Source organism: Tenrec ecaudatus, chromosome 12 (assembly GCF_050624435.1).
Source record: "Tenrec ecaudatus isolate mTenEca1 chromosome 12, mTenEca1.hap1, whole genome shotgun sequence".
Classification (NCBI taxonomy): Eukaryota; Metazoa; Chordata; class Mammalia; order Afrosoricida; family Tenrecidae; genus Tenrec; species Tenrec ecaudatus.
The window spans coordinates 78259742-78285030 of NC_134541.1; the positions used below are offsets into that span (position 1 = coordinate 78259742).

Sequence of the window (25289 nt, forward strand, 5' to 3'; positions counted from 1 at the left end):
TGACATAAAATCTAACCTCCACAGTGGCCATTTAGTCTTTGCAAAGCTACAGTGGGGCCAGATGTGGCATATTCTTCCACACATTGCTCTCCTTAGCAATCCCTAGTGGAGGGACTAGGCGCTCCAGGTTAGGGAGACACATGGCCTTCAGGTAACTGGCTATAGAGCAGTGGTTCTCAACCTTCCTAATGCTGTAACCCTTTAATACAGTTCCTTACATTGTGGTGACCCCCCAATAAAATTATTTTCATTGGATAACTGTAATTTTGCTACTGTTATGAATCGGGCAACCACTGTGAAAGGGCCGCCACCCATAGGTTGTGAACCGCTGCTATAAATTAAGGACCAGATATAGAGCCAGTAATCAAGAACTTGAAAAACTGATGAATCTAAGATTGCGGAGGGATATAAGACTGGTCTCACATTTTTCCTCTTAGAGGCATTACATTGGCCAGCAAGCTAGGTTGCCATGTTTTTATTTGCAAAGGGCAGATGGCCTTGCTGGTCCCTAGTACACAGAACCCGGGAAATCTATGCATAAAGTTTTCCAAGGCTACTTCCGCCAATATGAGCAGCCAATTCCTTTTTCCTTGTCTGTTCTTAGTCTCTGCTCACTTTTTGTGTGACCCTGCTGGCACGACTTCGAGCATCATAGCAACACATAACCTACCACAGTAGGACCAACTGACGGACAAGTGGTGATGGAGTATCAGCCTTCATATTTCTGATTTCTTTTTTCACTTGGTTCTGTTCTGCTGTTGCCCTTTTCATTTCTTATTTGTAATATTTACTTCTCATTCGTTTCCTTTGTTAAGTTTACCAGTGGTTTGTCAATTTTGTTAGTTCTTTCAAAGAGCCAACTTCTTGCTTATTGGTCAATTCTATTGCTTTTCTGTTTTCTGAGTCATTTATTTCTGTCCTATCTGTATTATTTCTTCACTGCAGGTAACTTATGTTTTATATTGCTGTTCTTGTACTTCTCTCTGAATACGGCTTTTGCTGTGTTCCAAAGTTTGATATTTTCATTCCGGCTGTTTCAAGAAATTCAAAAAATGTCAATCCTTAATTCTTAAACCACCCAGTAGTGGTTTAGCAGAGTGTTGTTAAGTTTTTGTCTATTAGGGTTTTTGCTCTTACTCTTCCTATTGTTCATTGCAAATTTTGTAGCTTTGTGATCCAAGACAATGGTTTGTAATATCTCAGAGTTTTAAATGTTAATGTTATCTAGTTCTTGTGTGGCTTTATAGATTTCTTTCCAACTCTGTCCTTCTTTGATATTGGTGTATTGAAGTCTCCTATTGTTATTATGATAGAATTATCTATTTCTCTCCTCAACATTCAGAGTTTGATTAATGTACTTTGTCTTTCATTGTGTGCATAAATTTCATTGATCATTATGCAAAGCTCTTCTTTCTCATGATGACTTTTGCTTTGAAGTCTTTTCATCCAAGAGTAATATTTCCACTCCTGCTTTGTAAATATTGATACTGGCCTGATATATTTTCCTTATCCTTTGGTTTTTAGTTCATACTTGTTGTTATGTCTAAGATGTGTTTCTTGTAAAAAGCAGATCAGTGAGTACTGATTTCTTGTTCATTCTATTTCTCTCTGCCTCTCAAAAGGTGTATTTAGTCTATTTACATTCAGTGTCAATATTGATAGGTATGGATTTATTGCTGTCATTTTGCTGCCTCTTTTTTTGTTTTTTTGTTTGTTTTAAACGTTTTATTAGGGGCTCATACAACTCTTATCACAGTCCATATCTATACATACATCAATTGTATAAAGCACATCTGTACGTTCTTTGCCCTAATCATTTTCTTTTCTTTCTTTCTTTTTTTTCCCTTTTCTTTTTTTACATTTTATTAGGGACTCATACAACTCATCGCAATCCATACATATACATACATCAATTGTATAAAGCACATCCATACATTCCCTGCCCCAATCATTCTCAAAGCATTTGCTCTCCACTTAAGCCCTTTGCATCAGGTCCTCTTTCTTTTTTTCCCCTCCCTCCCCACTCCTCCCTCCCTCATGTGCCCTTTGTAATTTATACACCGTTATTTTGTCATATCTTGCTCTATCAGGAGTCTCCCTTCCCCCCCTTCTCTGCCGTCCCTCTCCCAGGGAGGAGGTCACATGTGGATCCCTGTAATCAGTTCCCCCTTTCCAACCCACTCTCGCAGCATTGCCCCTCACACCCTTGGTCCTGAAGGTATCATCCACCCTAGATTCCCTGTGCCTCCAGCCCTCTTATGTACCAGTGTACAACCTCTGCCCTATCCAGCCCTGCAAGGTAGAATTCGGATCATGGTAGTTGGGGGGAGGAAGCATCCAGGATCTGGGGGAAAGCTGTGCTCTTCGTCGGTACTACCTTGCACCTTGACTGACCCATCTCCTCTCCTAAACCCCTCTATGAGGGGATCTCCAGTGGCCGACACTTGGACCTTGGGTCTCCACTCTGCACTTCCCCCTTCATTCAATGTGGTGTACATATATATGTATATATAAACACAGATATTCTTTTTTTTTTTTGCATGATGCCTTATACCTGGTCCCTTTGGCACCTCGTGATCTCACTGGCTGGTGTGCTTCTTCCATGTGGGCTTTTTTGCTTCTGAGCTAGATGGCCGCTTGTTTATCTTCAAGCCTTTAAGACCCCAGACACTATGTCTTTTGATAGCCGGGCACCATCAGCTTTCTTCACCACATTTGCTTATGTTTGCTGCCTCTTTTTTGTGAGGTTTGAGCTTCTTTGTTTCTTTTAATTTGCTGTGCTGAGTCATTTTAGTTTTGTGTTTCATTGTAATTTTTTCTTTATTGTTCATTTCCTGTTTAGTAGTTTGTTATGCTTGTCCACTTTAAAGTTTGATGACTTTTATAAATTTTTCTTTGAAATTCCTTTGTTAAATGTTTCCTTCCCAAGTATAAGAAAGGCTATTTTCTATTGTAAACTGCTTGACTTCCTCTCCATTAGATTGCTTTGTATCTACCTGATTCCCTCTGCTATTTTATAATTGTCTTTAGTTTGGAATTGAATATTTGGTTCCACATTTTCAACCCTGTAATTTCCTTTTACTTTGAGTACTGCTTTAAGTTGTTTGCTTTCTGTGTCATGGTATCTTGCATATTGATTTATTTCAGTTGAATAACTGCTCCTGTTATTGGTTCAGAGTCTAAAGAACTCACCTTAGTAATTTTGTAAACTTGATCTTGTTTTTATATATTTCTTAATTTCTCCTTATCTAGAAATGCTGCTATTATTGTGTGTGTGTGTATATATATATATATAAAATTGGGGCTCTTACAGCTCTTATCACAATCCATACATGTATCGATTGTGTCAGACACATCTGGACATATGTTGTCATCATCTTTTTCAAAGCATTTTTTTTACTACTTGAGCCCCTGGCATCAGTTCCTCATTTTCACCCTCCCTCCCCTATTACCCCTTGATAATTTATATTATAAATTCTTATTCTTCTTCTCCATCTTCTTCTTTTCATGTCTTACACCAACTGCTATTTTATTTCACTAACTTTTCTGCTGTCCATCCCCCTGGGAGGAGGGCCATATGTCAATCATTGTGATAGGTTCCCCCTGACTCCCCCCACCCCCTACACTTATTCTCTTAGTATCGCTGCCCCCTTATGGGTCCTGAGGGGTTTATCTGTTCTGGATTCTCTGTACACATGTTCTGGTTTAGCCAGATTTGTAAGATAGAATTTGGGTCATGGTAATGGGAGCAGGGGAGCATTAAAGAACTAGGGGAAGGTTGTGTGTTTCATCAGTGCTATACTGCACCCTGATTGGCTCTTTTCTTCCTTGTGACCCTTCTGACAGGGGTGTCCAATTGATTACTGATGGCCTTTGGGTCTCCACTCTGCCCTGCCCCTCATTCCCATTGATATGAATTTTGTTTGTTTGTTTGCTTGTTTGGGGCCTTAGATGCGCTGATACCTGATACCATGGACTCCTCATGATCATACAGGCTGGTGTGCTTCTTCCATATGGGCTTTGTTGCTTCTCAGCTAGATGGCCGCTTGTTAATCTTCAAGCCTTTAAAATCCTAGGCGCTCTATCTTTTGATAGTTGGCTCCATCAGCTTTCTTCACCACATTTGCTTATGCACCCATTCTGTCTTCAGGGATCGTATCAGGGAAGGTGAACATCACAGAGTGCTGTGTTAGCAGAACAACTTGTTCTTGCGTTGAGGGAGTATTCAAATGGAAGCCCAATGTTCAAATAAATATATGTATATAGATCTAGTCTCCTGTCATTGTATATAAATGTATTTACATATATATACATGCCTGTGTTTAGACCTCTATAAATGTCCAATCCCCCCCAATTCTTTCCTCTATTTCCTTTTACTTTCCTGCTGTCTCATTTTTTGTTCATATTTGTGGAGTAACTTAACTGAATATAAGAGTCAAGAGGTAAATAGTATTATTTCCTTTTGAAATTTTGTATATGTCATTCCATTGCCTTCTTGCTTACATGGTTTCTTTTGAAATACTGACATTATACAAGGGGGAACCCCCCAAAATGGAATTTTGTTTTTCGAAGTTATATATTTAAATTTAAACAACCTATTACCTTCAAAGTACTCTCCATTACACTTAATACACTGGTCAAATCTGTGATTCCATCCTTGAAAACATTTTTCAAACGCATCTGTTTGGATGGCTAAAAGCTTATCCCTCACTTTTTTTTCTTCATTTTCTCTACGTATTGAAATTGCTGTCCTTTCATGTCCTTCTGCATTCACAGAAACTAAAAGAAGTAACACAGAGTGAGGTAAGTAAAGTGCATGGGGCAAGAGAGGCACGCTGGTTTTTCCCCAAGAGTAGCCCATTAAGATAGTTGCGTGAGCAGGTGCATTGTGTGGTGGCAAAACCAGTTCTCTGTCTGGCACAAATCAGGCCTTTTTGGTTGTACACTGTTACACAATCTTTTCAGAACATCTAAAAGAAAGCTTGTTTAAAAGTGTGACCTAGTGGAATGAACTTCAAATGCACTATCCCCCTCACATCAAGAAAGCAAATTAAAAAAACAAACAAATGAGCACCATCTTGTTCTTTGATTTCACTTGACGAGTTTTTTGATGGCGAGGTGATAATGATGTCTTGCATTGGCTTGATTGAGGCTTGCTTTCAGGGCTATAAAAATAGACCATGTTGTGTTACCAGTAATGATCTTTGGGGGAAAGTCTAAGTTGCTTTGGAGTTGTTTTTTCAAAGCATGGCATGTTCCACTCTTTTTGCTGGTCAGTAAGAATGGAGGCACAAATTTAGCAATGACTCTTTCAACCCCAAATCTTCTGTTAAAATTCACGGAAAGGGTGAATTTTACACCTTTGCCCTTTTATACCTACATTGTCCTTGATTGAGCACTCCCCCCAGGTACCCTAGGCCCTCCTCCCCATCAAGTTTTAATCACTTATTCTTTCCTTTTCCCTGGGTTTATTGATGCCCCCTTACTTTCCCCCATGTCTCCCTCTCCTGTGTCCCCCTGAAACCATTGGTTGCATTTTTCTCTTCTCTGGATTGTTCATCCTGCCTATCTTGTCCAAATAGACATGCATAGACAATAGTACTTGCAAAAACCAAGCAGAGCAAAACAAAACAAAAAAGGAAGACAGAAAAATAAAACAACAACAACTAATATAACAAAACAAAAAAAATAGCCCGCTGGGGTGTCATGCCGTGGCCCCCAAGTCCACCTTTGGCATTCCTCTGGGACTTCATTGCTTTGTTCCCTGTGCTGCTCCACAGTACGCCCTTAGTGTTCACCCTGGTGCAGTGGGGTGAACCCACATCTTCCCCACCATGCCCCCAGTGCTGTCCCCCTTAGCGTTATGTGTGAGTGTGTGAAGAAGAGAAGAGCCAGCGCTATGTGTGAGTGAGGGAAATGTCGTTGTGTCTCGTGATGGGGCCGGCCCTGTGATTCTCTCTGTGCATTGGCTGTCCTGAGCAGGAATATTGTCCTCAGGGTTTGCTGGGCCAGGGTGTGTTCCACTCTCTCCTTCCCTCTTTGTTTGCTCCTGATCAGATGTACCCCACTTCCTGAGCTGCAGCTTCAGGGGGTGGGGGACCCACAAAGTTGAAAATGGGGGCCGGCCCCGCTGACCTCTCTATTGGTTCCCTACTTCATGCCTGCTTGTTGCATTCATATCTTGGCATGCTGGGTTAAAGTCTGGTCCTTCTCTCTCTCCTGTGGAGATATAAACAATATCTCCCCTTGGGTGGGTTAGTGCCCTGTTCCCCCGCCACTCCTGTTTCCCCCCCCCCTTATTATTTGGCTGCCATATGTATGCCTGAGTTGGGTTTGGCACCTGCCATAGTAACTGGACCTCACCCTGGGAATGTATGTATGGTATTTAGTAGTTTTTCCCATATGTCCCCTCTTTGGTTTTCCTTTTTTCTTACTTCAGTGGACTCATATTGTCCTTGTCCTTTTTGGCTTGGCTTATTTCACTTAGCATAATTTCCTCCAGTTCCTCCCATGTGGTGGTTTGCTTCATGTGTTCATCTTTGCTTTTTAGGTATGAAGGCTGAACATGATAGTGGGGTGGGAGGAAAGTAAAAGGAAATAGAGGAAAGAATTGGGGGGCATAGGACATTTACAGAGGTCTAAATACAGGCAAGTATATATGTAAATATATTTATATACAATTACAGGGGACTATATCTATGTACATATATTTATTTATAAAGTATTATGGCAGCAGATGGACATTGGGCCTCCACTCGAGTACTCCCTAAATTCAAGAACAATTTGTTCTACTAACACAGCACTCTGTGATGCTCACCTTCCCTGACACGATCCCTGAAGACAAAGCGGGTGAATAAGCAAATGTGGTGAAGAAAGCAGATGGTGCCCGACTATCAAAAGATAGCATCTGGGATTTTAAAGGCTTGAAGGTAAACAAGCGGCCATCTAGCTGAGATGCAACAAAGCCCACAAGGAAGAAGCACACCAGCCTGTGTGATCACGAGGTGTTGAAAGGATCAGGTATCAGATATCTAAAACCCAGAACAAACAAAATTTATATCAAAGGGACTGGGAGGTGGGCAGAGTGGAAACCCAACAGCCATCAATAATCAATTGGACACCCCCTGTCAGAAGGGCCACAAGGAAGAGAAGAGCCAATCAGGGTGCAGTATAGCATTGATGAAACACATAACCTTCCTCTAGTTCTTTAATGCTCCTCCCTCCCACTACCATGACCCTAATTCTATCTTACAAATCTGACTAGACCAGAACATGTGTACTGGTATAGTTAAGAGCTTACAACACAGGGAATCCAGAACAGATAAACCACCCAGGACCAATAAGGGAAGCGGTGATACTAGGAGGGTAATGGTGGTAGTGCAGGAGTCAGGGGGAACCTATCACAGTGATCAGCATATGGCCCTCCTCCCAGGGGGACAAGCAGCAGAAAAGTTGGTGAAATGAGGTAGCGGTCAGTGCAAGACATGAAAAAAGAAAAACAATTTATAAATTATCAAGGGGTAATGGGAGAGGCAGGGGGGAATATAAGGAGCTGATGCCAAGGGCTCAAGTAGAAAGAAAGTTTTGAAAAAGATGATGATAACATATGTACAGAAGTGTTTGACGAAATGGATATATATATATGTATGTATATGTTGGGATAAGGGCTGTAAGAGCTCCCACTAAAATAAAATTTAATTTTTTTAAAAAATTCACCGAACCCAGCTCCAAGATAGTCTTTATAACTTCCCTGTCTCTTCAATGATCCATCGTCGGTTGTTGAGCACAAGTGCATGAATTTTGTTGACATTTTCATCCATTTGGGAAGTTAATGGACATCCAGAACGAGGTTTGTCATCAGTCGACATTTCACCTTTTTGGAAACTGGAAAACATTCGTACACTGGCGTTTCCCCCATCGCACCCACTGTCCTTATTAGCTGTGTTCAACATCACAACAGTTTCTGCAGCACTTTTCCCAAGCAGGGAACAAAATTTCACAGCCGTACGCTGTTTTCCTAAATTAGCCATCACAAAACCCAGGTTCAAGCAAAACTGCTTTGATGAAAAAATTCACTGTGACCTGAAAGAACCGTTCCAGGCAATGCCTGCACAAACTCATTTCCCATATGGGAAAATGTGTATTATGAAAGCTCTGCTGGGCTTTTTTTGGGGGGGTGGGTACCGCTTGGCTTTATTGGTTTCCCCTTTGTAGGTAACTTTTTTTTCCCCTTAGTTGCTCTCATGTCTTGCCTTCCCTTTGATAGTAGAACCTTTGACTGTGATATGTCATGGTGATTGTCTTGGGGGCCATTTTGTTTCAGATTCTTCAACTACTCCCCCACAAGCACACACAGAATCACTCAGGGAAGAAACAATTAGTCATCTATCGCTCCTATAAAAATGCATCCTGAAGCTGAAAAAAGTAAAATAAGACAAGCCTATTAGATCCTAAATATTACCTTAAGGATATCCTGCTTGGATTTATGACTGTCTTAGCAACATATTGTTTCCTAACAATTTTATTGGCATAAAATTCAAATATCACACAATTGAATAATTTAATGACATCAAGAAGAGTTGCACAGTCATTACACCAGTCAGTTTTAGAAAATTTCTTCAATCTTGTACTTATCATTAATAGCTCCCATTTACCCTTGACCTCCCCTGCCATATCGACAAGGAACCATTAATTCAGTTACTATCTCTAGATTTATCTATCCTAGATTTTACATGCATAACAATATTTAAAACAACAGCAAAAACTAACAAGAATAATAAAGTAAAACAAGTAAAGTCTCGGTCAAATGAAAGTAGAAGATATTAAAAAGTAGAACAAATTTAAATAGATCATAAAGAAGAACAAATGATGGGGTGCTAAATTTTAACCTAACTACATCTGCAACAATCCACTTTCCAATGCATTATTCATATTAGCAAGGAAATTCACATTCCTAGTCCATGACCAAAGACTTGATCTACATGTATTTCCCCTTCACTTTTTAAAAAATGGAAACAGCTGTAAAATTGGTCTAAATGTAGGTCAAAGGATTTTGACATAGTTGACTTTGCAATGCTGTCTATCTGATAACTGCCAATTCATATCCCTCAACCATGATTGAAGGGGATTCATCAAGAGGCTAAACCCATGTGTGGACCATGCATATGGATTTGGGGTTAATTCCAAAATTCTTTGCATTTGAAATGTTTCCACTATCACCCCTAATCTTCTGAAAACCAGTTGTTCACTATTTAAGCTCCAATGCCATTCCCTCCTCTAGATTTGGATTATGTTATTTGCAATCCTTAGCTCACATATGCTAGTGTGTGTCTTCGATGTGGATTTAGTTGACACCTCACTTCGATGGTTGCTTGTTTGAGACAAGTCTTTGAGACCCCAGGTATCTTTCTGATATGTGGATATCATCTAGTTTCCTCACCACACTTTGCTATATCTCTTGTGATCTCTTCATGAGGTCAATCAGCAACATATTTGATAAATTGAACACTAATAATTGAAAACTGAAAAACTCATGGCATGACATCAATAATATATAAAAGAAATCAATACATCATTTAAAATACAGGACAGACCAAAGTAGATATCACAAGAATCTCTGGATTTTGCTCCTCTTGTATATGGAGTAGCAAAAGTGAATTAGATAATTAACTAAAAGAGCTGAACAGAACATTTCAATAAAAGACAGTAAATGAAGAAAAAGTAAAGCATTATAAAGAAATGTCCACCCCCACCTCCCCCCGGAAGAATTTACTTCTGAAGACAACACTGAAGCTACAGCTCAGAGAGAGGGACATGTTTGATCAGAGCACACAGAAGCAAATGAAGGGGGAGAAAGAGAGAGCACATCCTGGCCCACCAAGCCTTGAGGACGATATCCCAGCTCAGAACATCTAATGCACAGGCAGGACCATATGGCCAGCCCCACTATGAGACAAAACATTCCTCACTGACCATTTACTGATGAAAATTAAAAATGGCAACCTTCAGTATCGATTGAAACTCAATGCAAAGAAACCAAAAATCCTCACAACTGGACCAATAGACAGCTTTATAAGAATCAAACAAAAGATTGACATTGTCGAGGATTTAATTTATCTTGGGCCCACAATCAACATTCCTGGAAGCAGCAGTCAAGAAATCAAATAATGATTGCATTTTGGAAATCTCTTCCACAAGACTGCTTCAAAATGTTTAAGAGCAAGGATTTAACTTTGAGGACTAAGACACATCTAACACAAACCATAGTATTTTCAATTGTCTCATATGGATGTAAAAGATGTGCAGTGATTAAGGAAGACCACAAAAGGATTGGTGCATTTGAATTTATGGTACCAGCTAAAAATATTGAAAAGAATCTTGGACTACCAGAAGAATAAGCAAATCTGCCTTTGGAGGAAGTAGAGCCAGACTGCTCCTTAGGAGGGAGGATGGTGAGGCTTCATTCCACACACGTTAGGCATGTTGTCAGGAAATACCAGTCTCTTGAAAAGAATACCATGCTTGGTAAAAGAGAAGATCAACGAAAAACACAAGACTGTCAGCAAGATGGGTTGACACAGTGACTGCAACAATAGAGCCAGGAGACCGTTGGAGCAATTACACTCCATCTTCCAGAGCTGTTGTGACTTGGTATGGGCTTGATGGCACAGAACCTGAAGCCTATTTTAAGAAAACCCTCTAATTTAAGAGAGTCAAGAAACTGTTCGGTTTTGAAGTTTCTTTCCAAGTGCAGCCATAAACATTGTTATTTTATTTATAAAGATAAGGTCTATCATTCTTTCTCACGTATAAGTCCATCACAGGTGAAACAGAGGCTATCTAAAGTGTTTGACACCATCTTGACCATTATAATCTGTCTTCTACCAATAATCTGCTTCAAGTAGAAACCCTGAAACCACGTGACCCCTTCCAAGGAGTTTTATGTACTCAGAAAAATGAGGCACCTACAGAAAAGAAGCTAATTGGGAACAAAACCAGAAATACAGGTGTTGACCTCATGTACTAGGCAAGAATTAATACGTCATAGAAACCACTTTAACTAGAATTTAAGACAAGTGTTAAAGTTTTATATGTAACTACTTCTCATAATCCCAGGTGACTTTTTAAATTTAATGTAGTTTAAAAAATCATTTTATTGGGGGATTTTACAGCTCTTACAACATTCCATACACCAATTTTATCAAGCATATTTGTACATGTTGCCATCATCGTTTTCTAAACATTTTCTTTCTTCTTGAGCCCTTGGTATTAGCTCCTCTTTTTTTCCCCTCCTTTCCCCTACCCCACCCTTATGAACCCTTAATAAATTATAAACTATTATTGTTTTCATATCTTACACTGACTGCTGTTTCCCTTCACCCCTGGTTCTGTTGTTCATCCCCCTGGGCGGGTGGGGGGATATGCGTTGACCATTGTGATTGGTTTCCCCTTCGTCCTCCACCTTCCCTCTACCCTCCTGGTATCACTGCTCCCATTTCTGTTCCCGAGGGGTTTATCTGACCAGGATTCCATGTGTCCTGAGCTCTCATCTGTACAAGTGTACATGCTCTGGTCCAGCCAGAACTGAAAGTCAGAACTGGGGTCATGAGTCGGGGGTGAGGAAGCCTCAAAGAACCAGAGGAATATTGTGTTTCATTGCTGTTATACTGCATCCTGGTTTACTCATTCCTTCCTGTGACCCTTCTGTGAGGGGATGCCCCATTGTCTACAGATGGGTTTTAGGTCTCTTCTCTGACACACACACCCCACGTTCTCAGCAATATGTTTTGTTTTGTTTGGGGTTTTCTGGTACCTGTTATTGATTCTGTTAACACTTCATGATCACACAGGCTGGTGGGATTCTTCCATGTGGGCTTGTTGCTTCTCTGCTAGATGGTCATTTGTTTAATGTCAAGCCTTTAAGACTTCAGACGCTATATCTTTTGATAGGTGGGCACCATCAGCTTTCTTCACCACAATTACCAGGTAATTTTTAAGAGAGACGAGACTGAGAAATAGTAACATTGAGGTGAAAGGTATTAATTTTATCAAAACTATAATCTCTTTCTTTCTCCAACATTTTCACCCTTATATTAAATCTATGTATAAATAATATTCAGAAAATAGCACTAAGTATTGCTCTGCATGGTGCATAGTATTTGTATGCTTCTCGGCCCACACATATCTTAGTACAAGCCAAGTATACAAATTTAGCAAGGTTGTGATGGGTCTTTGATTGTCCTAAGCATTATAGGTTCTCATGGGACTCTATGATTATTTTAGGTCAATATCTGATGTTCTGATTTTGACATAAACAGAAGGCAGCTTCTACAAAGTGTTCTGGTTTCATGTTAGAGGGCTCCTGTGATATCCGACCCATCAGCCAGCTATGCATGGCTTTGTAAGGATGTTACAGTTCTCTTACGGCATTCTCATTTAAGCTCCAATGTTAAAAATGACACAGCAAGGAAACAAGAACCCCGTTAACAACTCTGGAGGAGGCTGCTCGTGGCAGTGGCCTTTTTCTCGCCTCTTTACATGACTTTAGGGTTTTCTGGCACTTTGAGTGTTATATGAGTCCCCCAAAAAGTACAAAGCAAATGCCAAATTCAGAGCTGAAAAGAACAACCTAAACTGTTTACTATGACATAGAGAACATATATAACATTCTTCTTAGTTTTTTCTTCTCACCTTTTAGACAGGACATGCTTTGTTTTAAAAGTCTCGGCTCTGTATAAAGTAGTAAAGGGTTTTGAAATATGACTGCACATTTGTTTACACTGTTCTGTATCTACGTTGACCTAAGCTTTACATTGTGTAAATGTTCTAGCATTCATGAAAGTGAAAATGATAAACACAGTCTTCTCTCCTGTGTGCTTGTAAATGACAGCTCTGAAAGTCAATGCCTCAAAGATAATTGCCAATATAAATGATGGAACAAGTTTGGGAAGGACATGACTGCAGATTTTTCAGTGGGCTTGGAAACATTAAAATATATAGCAGAGAGAGATTACTTTTAGAATTTGTTTCTTTTAGAAACTAATTAATTTCTTTTTGAATTTTTAAAGTATAGTAAAATACAAGTGATGGACTTGAAGATATAAACCAATTGAGCTGGGACCAGTCACTTGCTCAGGCCGGACCCTACATGCCACCTGTGTTAGTCTGGGTAGACTTGAGAAACCAATCCACAGAAACTCAGATGTGTGTAAGAGAGAGTTTTATATAAAGCATCCCAACCCAGTCCAGTTCAAGCCCATAAATCCAACATTAGTCCGTATGTCTGACACTGATCTACAGAGTCCTCCTCAAACTCACAAAACACATGCAGTGATGTCGAATACAGGAGGAAAGCTGAATCAGAGAGCGTGTAAGCATCTCAGCACTAGCAGGGGTCTCCAGGTGGCTTTTCCAGCACCCAAGGTTTCATCAAGGTAGGTCCATGTGGCTTCTTCTCAGGGATGTCTTGCAGGAAGTAAGCCTTGCCAGCTGAGACAAAGAACCAGCTAAGGCAGTGTGTTTGTCTGGTACTCTAGAGAAACAAATCCATGGACACACATATGTATATAAGAAAGAGATTTATATACAAGAACAATTGGACATTGAGAAAACATCCCAGCCCAGTCCAAATCAAGTCCATAAGTCCAATATTAGCCCATATGTCTGATACCAATCTATAAAGTCCTCTTCAGACTCATGAAACACCTGCAATGAAGCCAAATGCAGGATGATCACAAGCCAGTGGATAGAAAGTCTTTGGGTCCAGTGATGTTGTAAGCATCTCAGTGTCTCTACGTGGCTTCTCTGAGCTGAGGTCTGGTTGCATCCATGTGGCTTGTCTTCTGCAATGTCTCCCATGGAGTAGCAGAGAGAGAGAGGTGTCTTCCCCCTCCAAGGAGGAAGTACCAGATTTCCCAGAATTCTCAGGAGAAGGCCATGCCCACACAGAAGTCTCATTGGCTATCTCCAGATTGACAGCCTAGACTCCATCCCTACACTCTTAATCCTTAAACTGACACCAGATTAGGTGACTACAGGCACGCCGCACACTGGTCTGATCATCAACGAGCAGGAGGCGGAAAGGCGAGGCTCGCAGAGTCATTTATCTCTCTGCCCTTCAATGAATTGCACTCCAATGAATCCCACATGCACTCATTGGCCAGGTTGGCACAATAAACCTAACTATCACCCCACCCATCATTGACCCATGAGAGCTGTTTATGTAGCGAGCCTCATAGCTCAGGATCACTTTAGCATTCACCTGCATGACCCAATCTCCACATGGAAACCTCTCAGGCATTCTCTGGCTCTTTCCATTCTATTCAAACTGATTTCACATTGCTAATACAAGTCTGAACCCCCAAACTTTCCCATTTGCCTGCCAGTAACCCCCACACCACTCCAGTAACCTGCTGTCTTAAAACCCACCAAATCCCTGACAGCTTGCCCACTGCCCAGCAGCACCAACAGATGAGGTTTCCAAAGAAATGCCAAGAGCTGTGGGCTATCCTCATCCGTGATCTGGAGGTACAGAAAGCATCATTCTCTTCGTCCTTCCAGAAATCCTGTCTTGTCAGCTTAAGTAAAGACATGAAATAAAAAGTTTCATCTGTTTAATCATAAACTTGAACTAGTGAATGGAGACCTGGGTCTCTGGAGACTCTCTCTTCAGTGATCAATTTTAAGTAATTCACTGCTTCTCTGAGACGACTTGTAGTAATTTTAGCCTAGTTGTTGTACAAACTGTTTTGTATTCTATGGGGATGATAGGAATAGCTTCATGCCAGAACCATGTGTGTTTACACAAGGATCCTGGTCACCCTCTCATTGGCATCCCAGGTGCATGTTCATGCATGCAGCACTGCAAGAGGGAGCCAGGTGCTAATTACAAACCTTATGCCGTGCCCCATCCTGGATTATGCAGCATTCATAAGTCAGTGCACTGCTCAGAGAAGATATTCAGATTTATGTATGACTTGATTATTCCAACCCTTATACTGATTGTTAGGTAATTGGAAACGGATCTCAAAAGTAATACTCACAGAAAGGCATGATGTATTATGCATGAGCTCATCTGTGCTGGAAGCTGAAGGAAGTCAAAGACTTATTGAAGTCCCCGACCTTTTACCTGGGCGAGGTTTGCTCAGGGACACGTAGTTTTCCGCGGGTAAAGCTGTGCCTGTCACGTTTCAGGAAAGGAAGATGTGCCTATGACATAAAACAAAGCCATTTTAGACACTCTAGCTCTTTAGAGAAGGTTTATTATATTTATCCTTAAGGACACTTCTCTCTGCGATTCCTTCTAGTTATTAGTTTTCTGTTGAGTTGGCCCTGTCTCATGGTGACCTTATGTAACAAAAGAATATATTGCCCAATCCTGTGCCATCTGCATACTCGTCAACATGCCTGAGTCCATGTTTGTGAGTGTTGTGTTCATCTTGCTGAGGGATTCCCTCACTGCCCAACATGTTGCCCCTTTCTCGTGATGACATGTCCACAGTTACCAAGTCAGAATCTACCCTCGTGTCTAGGAAGCAGTCGGGTTGGATTTTTTTATCAGGCTTGCTTTGTTCATTTTCCTAGGATGGTCAGTATAGTCAGTATTCCTTGCCAGCACCATAATATGAGCACACAGTTTTCTGGCTTTCTTGTCTTTCTACTCTGATGTAATTACAGAAAACTGATGGAACTGGTATCTTACTTCTTTCATCAGAGGGGCATTTTCTATCCTGAGTGGCCCTCAGGATGATTCTGAATATATCTAGAATCTGCTTCATATCTGGACTTGGTGATGTTCAAGATAATCCAGCTGCTGCTTAAGAGTGTGTTCTTCATCTCTTTGCATGGTACTGGAGTTGGCTGTACACAGGACCACTGTGCCGTCCAGGCAGCCCTTGCCCTCTCCTTCAAGGGTAGTGGTTCTTGCAGTCACTGCCCTCTCGTCAACCCCTTGCTTCCCTCTCGGTCAGCGGTTCTCTACCTGTGGGTTGTGACCCCTTTGGGCGTCGAAGGACCTTTTCACAGGGGTCGCCTGATTCATAACAGTAGTAAAATTACAGTTATGAAGTAGCAACGAAAATAATTTTATGGTGTGGGGGTCACCACAACATGAGGAACTATATTAAAGGGTCACAGCATTAGGAAGGCTGAGAACCACTGCTCTAGGTTCTCGTGGCCTCTTTTCTGAACCATTAAACTACTGGTGTAATTCTTCACTTTTTCTAAGTCTCCTCTTCTGATAAAAACATTCTAACTCATGGTAACCCTTTGTGTTACAAAGTAGAACTGCCCCATCGGATTTTCATAATAGTAAACTCTATGGAAGTAGATCACCAGGTCTTTCTTCTGTGGTGTCACTGAGTGAGTTCAATCTGTCCATCTTTAGATGAGGAGTCAAGTGCAAACCATTTGCAAGACCATCCCCTTTCTAATAACCAAACCAAAACCCATATACTCACTGCCACCCTTCAAATAGGTCTTCTCAAATTTTCAAGTCAGTGTCCTTGATGACTAATGAATTGTAGCACTACCTCAGAACACGTTTGACCCACAGCCAGTGGTCCTGATGGCTAGCTGAGGGCTCTTCTTCCAGCATCCCATCCCCATAGCCAGAATGACTACCCACCTGCCATGTCCCAAGCAAGGCTCTCATTCTTTTGACTCCTCCTTTCAACTGTTAACGGTCTGTACATCTGGTGTGCACTTTCCCAATCCATACCCTGTGGACTCAGCTTACTGCCACCTGCTGGAGAAATCCACTGTTGGCTCTAGCATGCTGCCATTTCATCTGAATAAAGCAGGATGTACCCACTCCCCACCCACTGTGGGCCCCTCATCTTCAGCTATGAAGTGGGCTCTACACATGTGCTCAGTCATCCTGTGCTGAGAGAGTAAACAGAGCTGGGTTCCCATCAAAGGACATTCTGGTCCTTTGCCTGGCTCCTCTCATGATGCCAAGTTCAGAAATATATGGGAAGCATCTCTTGCCTCAAGGATCACAGAGATCACAGATGGATTGTTTCCGACATATAAATATGTTCTTTTAAAAAAGAAAGAATAACCAGGACCTAAACCATTAAATATATCAGCACTTTTGCTGATATCTTGTAATTACATACCTTTAGTGAGTGTTCTCAATTTATGTAATTTCATTTCATAACTGTGCTATTATGTTAATACTAATTGCAAGTAAAATATTATCCTGGTTAATATTATTTTAATTTATGTATCAAACACTGTTAGAATATGATTGGTAAGATGCAGACAATTTTACCTGCCTACATTCTTTTTGTAATGGCTTTTCAGCAGAAAAGCTGATTTTCCAAAAATTCTTATTAACCCTTTTTTTCTCATGAGAGATAGGGAGGCCACAAGGTGGTTACCAGAGAGTAAACAGACAGACTTTTCTCCCAGTAATTCCTCTGTTTTGTTAGGAAGGCACAGTATGATTTGAGTTGAAGCGTATGGGAGAGAGGGCCTTTAATTTATGGCAGGAAGATATTGTGGCACCCTGATGTGTTGTCTTGAGGCAGCAGGGAGGTAAGAGAGTGCACTTATGTAGTGAGTATACCAAGTCAGAAAGCCAAAGAATGCCTTAGGTGGTAGGTCTGAAAACGGATCTTGGGCTCTACTGCCATCTTGTGTTCCCACATGTGGGCACCTAATCTCAGCTGCTCTGCCAAAGACCTGCTGAGTGCCAGCCCTAGGCCCAGGCCAGGACCCATTTCCACTCCAATAAGAAGCAAGAAAGGGTCAAAAATCACGAAAAACTCGCAAAGCTGCAGGCACAAGTGTGCATTGGTGGGAAAAGAACCGCCGGAAGCAAGGTGATGGTGGTTCACAGAACAGCCACGCAGATGACAGAGCACTGCAGTTCTCCTTAAGGAAGCCAGGGGTCGACAATATCTCTGGCACTGAAGAGATGAATATGCTTACAAACCACGGAACAGTGACCACTTTCACAAGCCTAAAGTCCTGGCATCACTGCCCCTAAACACCATCACCATCACCACCACCTTCACCATCACCATCACCATCACTGGCCATGCTGAGACAAAGGAGCTGACAGAGCTCCTCCCAGTATCTTCAACCAGCGGGGCCCAGCCAGCCAGACTGGCTTACTGGGACTGCTCGAAATGCTTCCCAAGAAATCTGTGGATGGAAAGGGCCCACTTGCTACAGAGAGAATGACGATGATGGTGGTGATGAGATGAGGTTCCAGATCTTGTGGAAAATCTTGATGAGGCATCCAAGAATGAGGTGACGTGAGTCAACATCTGAGGAAGGTAAAACTTGAGGAAGGTACTTGGAGCCGCTATTTTATATGATGACTGCTGTTTTAAAAAATGGTGTGTATGGATCTGATAAAATCTAAATCTCTAATGTTTTTAAGCCCAAACATATTAAACTTTGCAGCTCTTTTATGTTTTTGCTTCTATATAATTCATTCTTTGTAGCCAGTTACACTGAAGAAGTCTGGGATTAAGATTTGAAACAAAGGTTAATAAAGTTCTTTGACTAGTAAAAAAAAAAATAAACAAAACTGATCTTGGCCTTATTATACATTAACTTGCCAAATGATGGCTTTTAGTTCCTACAAATTTAACATAATGCAAAAGGTAGGAAGCAAGGCTTACAGCAGAGTCAACCTTATACATGCTTCTAACTACATCTTCACTTAGAAATAGCCCCACTCAGCTCACAGCATAGAACAGGAACCACTTGTCACTATCAGAAAGTAAAGCTCAAGGGTGGACAGATGATGTGAAGACTCAGAAACGTGTAGTGCGGGGAGGTCCTCAGTGCCACCAGTGCCTGACAGCACCTCACGGCAGCAGCAATGTGCCTGCTTCCTAGGTGCTCAGCACACACTTGCCAACAGCAATTCTAGGTGTTGTGCTGGGTTTTCTGAGCTGTCACACATGCTCCCTGCTGCAGCCCTACGGTTAGATGGGGAGGATCCTGATACCTCTGTAGACAGTGAATCATGGAGAGATGGACGTGAGTGCCAGGACCCCTCGCTAGGCTGATATTGTCCTTCCTAACCACCTTATCAGAGGGACACAGGCCTCCATTTACCCCACACTTGTCTAGGAATAAGCCCTCCTCAGTGGGCAGTGGATCTCTTACCTGCCAACACTGTAACTCCACGTGCTCTGCCCAGAACCCCCAAACACTCAAAGATGTGTGTTCCTCTTCTTTCTCCTCTCTCTTTACCTCTTTTCCCAGAGCATTCCCAGAGCCCTCCCTGTGCTCTCCAGGAAAACACCGGTGAATGTGGGTGCTGCTTTTCCCTACAGCCATGAACAGAGCAACAAAATGCAGGCAGTGCCTGTGACGTGGCCACTTCAAAATCCATAACTTGTTCACATCCCATGACAATTGTTGCAGATATTTGGAAATATCTCAGTGCTGATGCATAGTCATGCTATAGGACAGGGCAGAACTGCCCATGTGGATTTCAGAGACCAGGCCCTGGAAAAGGGACATTATGCTTGGTAAAGCAGAAGGGCAGCAAAAAAGAAAAAGGCCTTTGACAAGGTGGGTTAACGCTGGCTGCAACATTGAGTTCAAACATTGCAATTGTGAGAATGGCGAAGGAAGGGACAGTGATTTATCCTGTTGTACAGAGGTCACTATGAGTCAGAAATAACCCGATGGCACCTAACAACAAACATGACATTTCTATTTCAGTCAGGTTGGTCCCTATTGAACCCTCTGTATTCTGTTGATGCTCTTACAACACTACTCTGAGAAAGGTCTCTGGTTTCCTCAGGCCCCAAAGGAGCTGCGTATCAAAACATCAGTACCCTTCTTGAAACTATATATATTTTATTAGGGGCTCATACAATTCTTATCACAATCCATACATACATCAATTGTGTAAAGTACATTTGTACATTCAATGCCCTCATCATTCTCAAAACATTTGCTCTCCACCTAATCCCTTGGCATCAACTCCTCATTTTCCCCTCCCTTCCCTCACCCCCCTCCCTCACGAACCCTTGATAATTTATAAATTATTATTTTGTGATATCTTGCCTTGTCCAACGTCTCCTTTCACCCACTTTTCTGTTGTCCATTCCCCAGGGAGGAGGTTATATGTAGATCCTTGTAACCAGTTCCCCCTTTCCAACCCACCCTCCCTCCACCCTCCTAGTATCGCCATTCACACCACTGGTCCTGAGGAATCTTCTGCCCCTGGATTCCCTGTGTTTCCAGTTCCTATCTGTTCCAGTGTACATCCCCTGGTCTAACCAAGTTTGTAAGGTAGAATTGGGATCCTGATAGTGGGTGGGGAGGAAGCATTTAGAAACTAGAGAAAAGTTGTATGTTTCATCGATGCTGCATTGCACCCTGACTGGCTCGTCTCTTCCCTGAGACCCTTCCGTAATGGGATATCCAATGGCTTGCAAACGGGCTTTGCGTCTCCACTCCGCACTCCCTCCCCTCATTCACAATGATATGATTTTTTTGTTCTGTTGATACCTGATATTGATCCTTTGACACCTCATGATCACACAGGCTGGTGTGCTTCTTCCACGTGGACTGTGTTGCTTCTGAGCTAGATGACTTCCAAGTCTTGTACCAGCATTTTCACATAGCCTTCTCTGAAGCTTACTTTTCCCACCCACGTATTCTGGTATTACCTTTGGCCATTGTCCTGCCAGCAGCTACCACCCTCATCCGCCCTCCACAGCCTGGCCTCAGCTGCCAGGAGCGGCCTATAATTTTTGGTTTCCCTGTCCAGCTCCTCAGGGAATCCCTAGACCTAGTGTTGTACCTACCACCTCAGTGGGCCCCATGAATGTTAATTGCCTACTTTCTGTATGAGTTAGGCAAGTCTCTTTGAGTGGGCCATCTACCTCCCCAGAACCAGGTGTCAGGGAAAAGAAAAAGTGGCAAAGAACTATCTGACTTCCCTGGAGTTTGTGAATGAACTTGTATTACATACTCCTAATCACATTTCCCTTTTGAAGCACAGTGTCCCAGGCATCAGTGAGAGACATTTAATCAGCATATAGATCATGCTTGGTATTTGAATGGTGCTCTGTGACAAGCCTTTCTCACTCCCAGAACACCTCGGGCTGCCTTTTCCACCTTAAGAAAACAAGAAGAGTCATCTGCCCTGGCCTGGTAAAAGGAAGCCACCTGGGTTCCTTCGCTTCTAGAAGTCACAAGTTCAGGGTCATGGCTCTTCTCTGGTGGGGCTGCAGGCGGTGGGCACAGGGAGGAGAGGACGGTGGGCCCTGCACTTCTTTGCATGTCACACTAGTAGGCCTCAGGCACCAGGGGTCTGGCTGCTCTCTTCTGCTGCCAGCGTTGCTTCTGGCCGGCAAAGTGTATTCCCCACAAGCCTGTTAACTGCCAACCCACACGTTCCCAAGGAGAGTGAGACGTAATTACAACGCTGCTTTCATTATCTTCCTCTCTTGAAGCTGGTAAATGTGTATTGAAGGTTCCTCCCTGATGATCTCAGTTCTAATATCCTCCACATAACAAAGCTAAAGGGATGTTTTACACACTGCCAACAACTGCCCTGACCTGGTCTTCTTTCTGGAAGAGTTATTTATTTTTCTCTTTTCTCTCCTTCTCCTTCATTTTGCTTTTTGTTTTCCTTTGCACCACCTCCCCCCACCCCCGATCAACAAAAATGTCAAGTACTTAAACAGAAGATAAACATTTCTGCCTCTGCAAAGGCTCACATTTCTTTATGAGAAGGTTCTCCCTCAGGGTGTCCTCAAGCAGCGCAGGGTGCACTGATGAGTACCGGTGCTTGGAAGCTTCCTGTAATTTTAGGGCCTAGACTTATGAGGATCCTCTACTAAACTTGACCTTATTGGAAGATGTGGATAGGGTTGGTCTAAACACCCAGGGTCCTTGTAAGCCCCACGCAAGGCATCCTCTTTTACTGACCCCCATCCTGCTGCCTCGTCCTTAACCATCGCTTGTTATAGTTAATTGTCTCTTATTTGTAAGCATTGTTCTTTGCAAAGGTATGGACAGGAATACGTCACTTGCTGTTATGTGCCATGGAGTTACTTCCAACTCACTGTGACCTGATTCACAGCAAAGAAATACTGCACTCTGCTGTGCCAGCCTTACAAATGATCCCTGAGCCCCACTGTTGCGGCCACCATGTGAATCCATCTGAGGGAAGGCCTTCCCCTTTTTCGTAGCCCTTCTACTTCACCAAGCATGCTATCCATCTCCAGAGAGTGGTCTCTCCTGACAATAAGTCCTCAGTGTGTAAGGCACAGTCTTGCCATCCTTGCCTCTCAGGAGCACTCGGCCATCTTTCTTCCAAGACTGGTTTGTTTGCCCTTTTAGCTGTCCTTGGAACTTTCAAACATTCTTCTCGAACACTGCAATTCAAAAGCGCCCATTCTTCTTCAGTCTTCCTTAGTCAATGTCCAACGTTGACATGCATAAAAAATACCAAGGCTTGGGTCAGATTCATCTTAGTTCTCAAAGTAACGTCCTTGGATTTCAATACTCTAACCAGGTCTTGTGCAGCAGAATTACCGAATGCAACACATTTTTGATCATTTGACTGCTGTTTCTATAATCATTGATTGTGGATCCAAACATGACAAAAATCCTTGACAACATCAAATTTTTCTCCATTTATCATAATGTTGCCTATTATTGTTCTAATGGTGAGGATTTTGGTCTTCTTCACATTGAATCATCATCTATACCGAAGGCTGCAATCTTTGATTTTCATCAGCGAGTGCTTCAAGTCCTCCACATTTTCAGCAAACAAGGTTATGTCATCTACATATGGAACTAATTATTAATATGCTTTCTTCCAATCCTGATATCAGATTCTTCTTCATCTAATGCCACTTCTCTGATTATTTGCCTAGCATACAGATTGAGCATGTATGGTGAAAGGATACAACCCCGATACACACCTTTCCTGATTTTGACCCATGCAGCGATCCCTTGTTCTGTTTGCACAGCTGCCTCTCAACCCATGTACACGTCCTGAATGAGCACAATGAAATGTTCTAGAAGTCCTGTTCGTAGAAAAGTCATCCATATTTATGTTCTGTTCCACACAACAGAATGCCTTTGCTTAAAGACAAGGAAAACAAGTAAAAACTCGTACATATCTTTTTGGTATTCCCTGCTTTGAGACAAGATACCAGTATTTGTCTGATATCAGTAATTCTATTTCTTATTCTATATTCTGTTTTTAATCTGGCCTAAACTTCTGGCAGTTTCTTATCAATATACTGCTTCAACTGTTATTGGATGAGCTCAAGCAAAATTTTATTTGTATGTAGTATCAATATTTTTCTATAATTTGAGCATTCTTTGGGGTCACTTTTCTTTGGAATGGGCACAAATATGAATCTCTTCCTGTTGTCCAAGTAGCTATTTTCCAAATGTCATGCACAGACAAGTGGATGCTTCCAGTGCTTCATCAGTTGTTGAAACATTTCGATGGGTGTTCCATCCGTTCCTGGAGCCTTGTTTCTGGCTAATGCTGTCAGTGCAGTTGAACCTTCTTCCTTCAGCACCATTAGTTCTTGTTCATATGCTACCTCCTTCAATGATAGAATGTTGACGAGGTCTTTTTGGTACATCTGTCAGTTTGTCATACTGTGGTGGCTTGTGTGTTGCTGTGATGCGGAAAGCTCTGTCACTGGTATTTCAAATGCCAACAGGGTGCCACCAAGTGAGGAGGTTTCAGCTAAGCTTCCAATCTAAGACAATGAGGAAGTCCTCAGCTCCCCACTTCAAAGGTAGAAGCCACTGAAAACCTTATGCATAGCTTTGAAACATTGTTAGATACCAACGGCCTAAGGAATGGAAGCAAAACATTGTAAGAGATATTGCCAGAGGATAGGCCCCTTGGAGGCCCCTTCACACACGTCCGAGGAGGAGCTGATTTCTTTGATGTGAGCTGAGGTGTATCCAGTGAACCTGGTACAGTGGAGCTTTCAGGGTCTTCATTTGCTGATGGGGCACAGCTCAAGGTAAGGAGGAACAGCTGACCATTTGTTTACATGCTCAGAAGTTGGAGTGCACAAAGTATGAATCAAGGAACATCACTTATACAGCACAATCAAGTCTCCTTGTATTTGGTTACATGTTGGACTGTTAACCACAAAGTCAGAAGTTTGAACCTACTAGCTGCCCCACAGGAGAAAGATAGACTTTCTATTCTAGTCTTGGGAAACTCCCGTGGGCAGTTCTCGTCTGTCCTGTAGGGTCTCTGTGAGTTAGAATCAGCTTGATGGCAATGAGTGTGAGTTTGAGGGCAGGTGCAAAGGAACACGTTAAACTCGCCTACCCTCTTTCCGTCTGCTCTGGATGGATCTTGATGGTTGGTTTTCACGAATCTAGTGTTTCTGTGGCAGAAAGAGGATCCCACCCTTGCATTCTCACAGAGTTTAGTATCTCCCATCTGATAGGGTCATCGAGAAAGAAGAGACAGGGTAAAACTAAAACTTCTTGGTTCAGACTCTGCCTGAGTTTCCATGTTCTAAAAGTGAAGAAACCAAGATCCCTGGAGCTTAAATACAGACCTAGATGTGTACCAACCCACAGGAGACACCAACCCACATTCCATGAGACTTGTAGAGAATTTTTCTCAATTCCCAAACACACTTTGTGCAATTTGAAATGATTTTGTTGGGAAACTTTTTTGCCTGCAACAGCTGCTCACATCTTCTGTTCAATCTGCATATTGTATTTAAGATTCAGAACTAGTTATTGCTATAAAACAAATGACTCAAAAGCTCATTACAAAAAAGACCCCTTCTATAATTTACTTAGTCTATAGGGCCAGGATGTGGGGCCAGACAAGAAAGGGATGGTTTGTTTCTGCTCCATAATGTCTTAAGGATGGAGACCATTTGGAAATTGGGTGCTGGAACCATCTGAAGACATCATCACTTATGTACCAAGTAGTTGATGCTGATCATTGGCTAGGATTTTAAGCTGGCTGTCCGTGGGAGTAGATAAACATGGCCTTTCTTTTTGGTCTTGCCAAAAACAAAGTGAGTGCTTAGTGAGTTTCCGTATAGCATGGCAACTGCATTCCAAGAGCAAACACCCTAAACTGTCAACGCAGAAGAAACCGGATACGGCCTGAAGGAGAAGAAACCGCCCGGCTTTCCTTGTATTCGATTGTTTGGGGAATTCAAATAGTCCATCCAGACTTCTTCATAGATGTCATATTATTAGGGTCAGAAAATTTAATAATTAATTATCTAGTTTCTAAATAACTTATTCAGAAAGAAAATGTCAGTTTAGCCAAACCTCTGAAACCTAAA

The 25289-nt window shown here is 42.0% G+C and overlaps 1 protein-coding gene across 1 annotated transcript in view; it reads left to right on the top strand.

The window, feature by feature from the left end:
* The window catches only part of SYNDIG1 (synapse differentiation inducing 1), a 125549-nt gene that overhangs the window by 48979 nt on the left and 51281 nt on the right, over positions 1-25289 (top strand). The window lies entirely within an intron of this gene.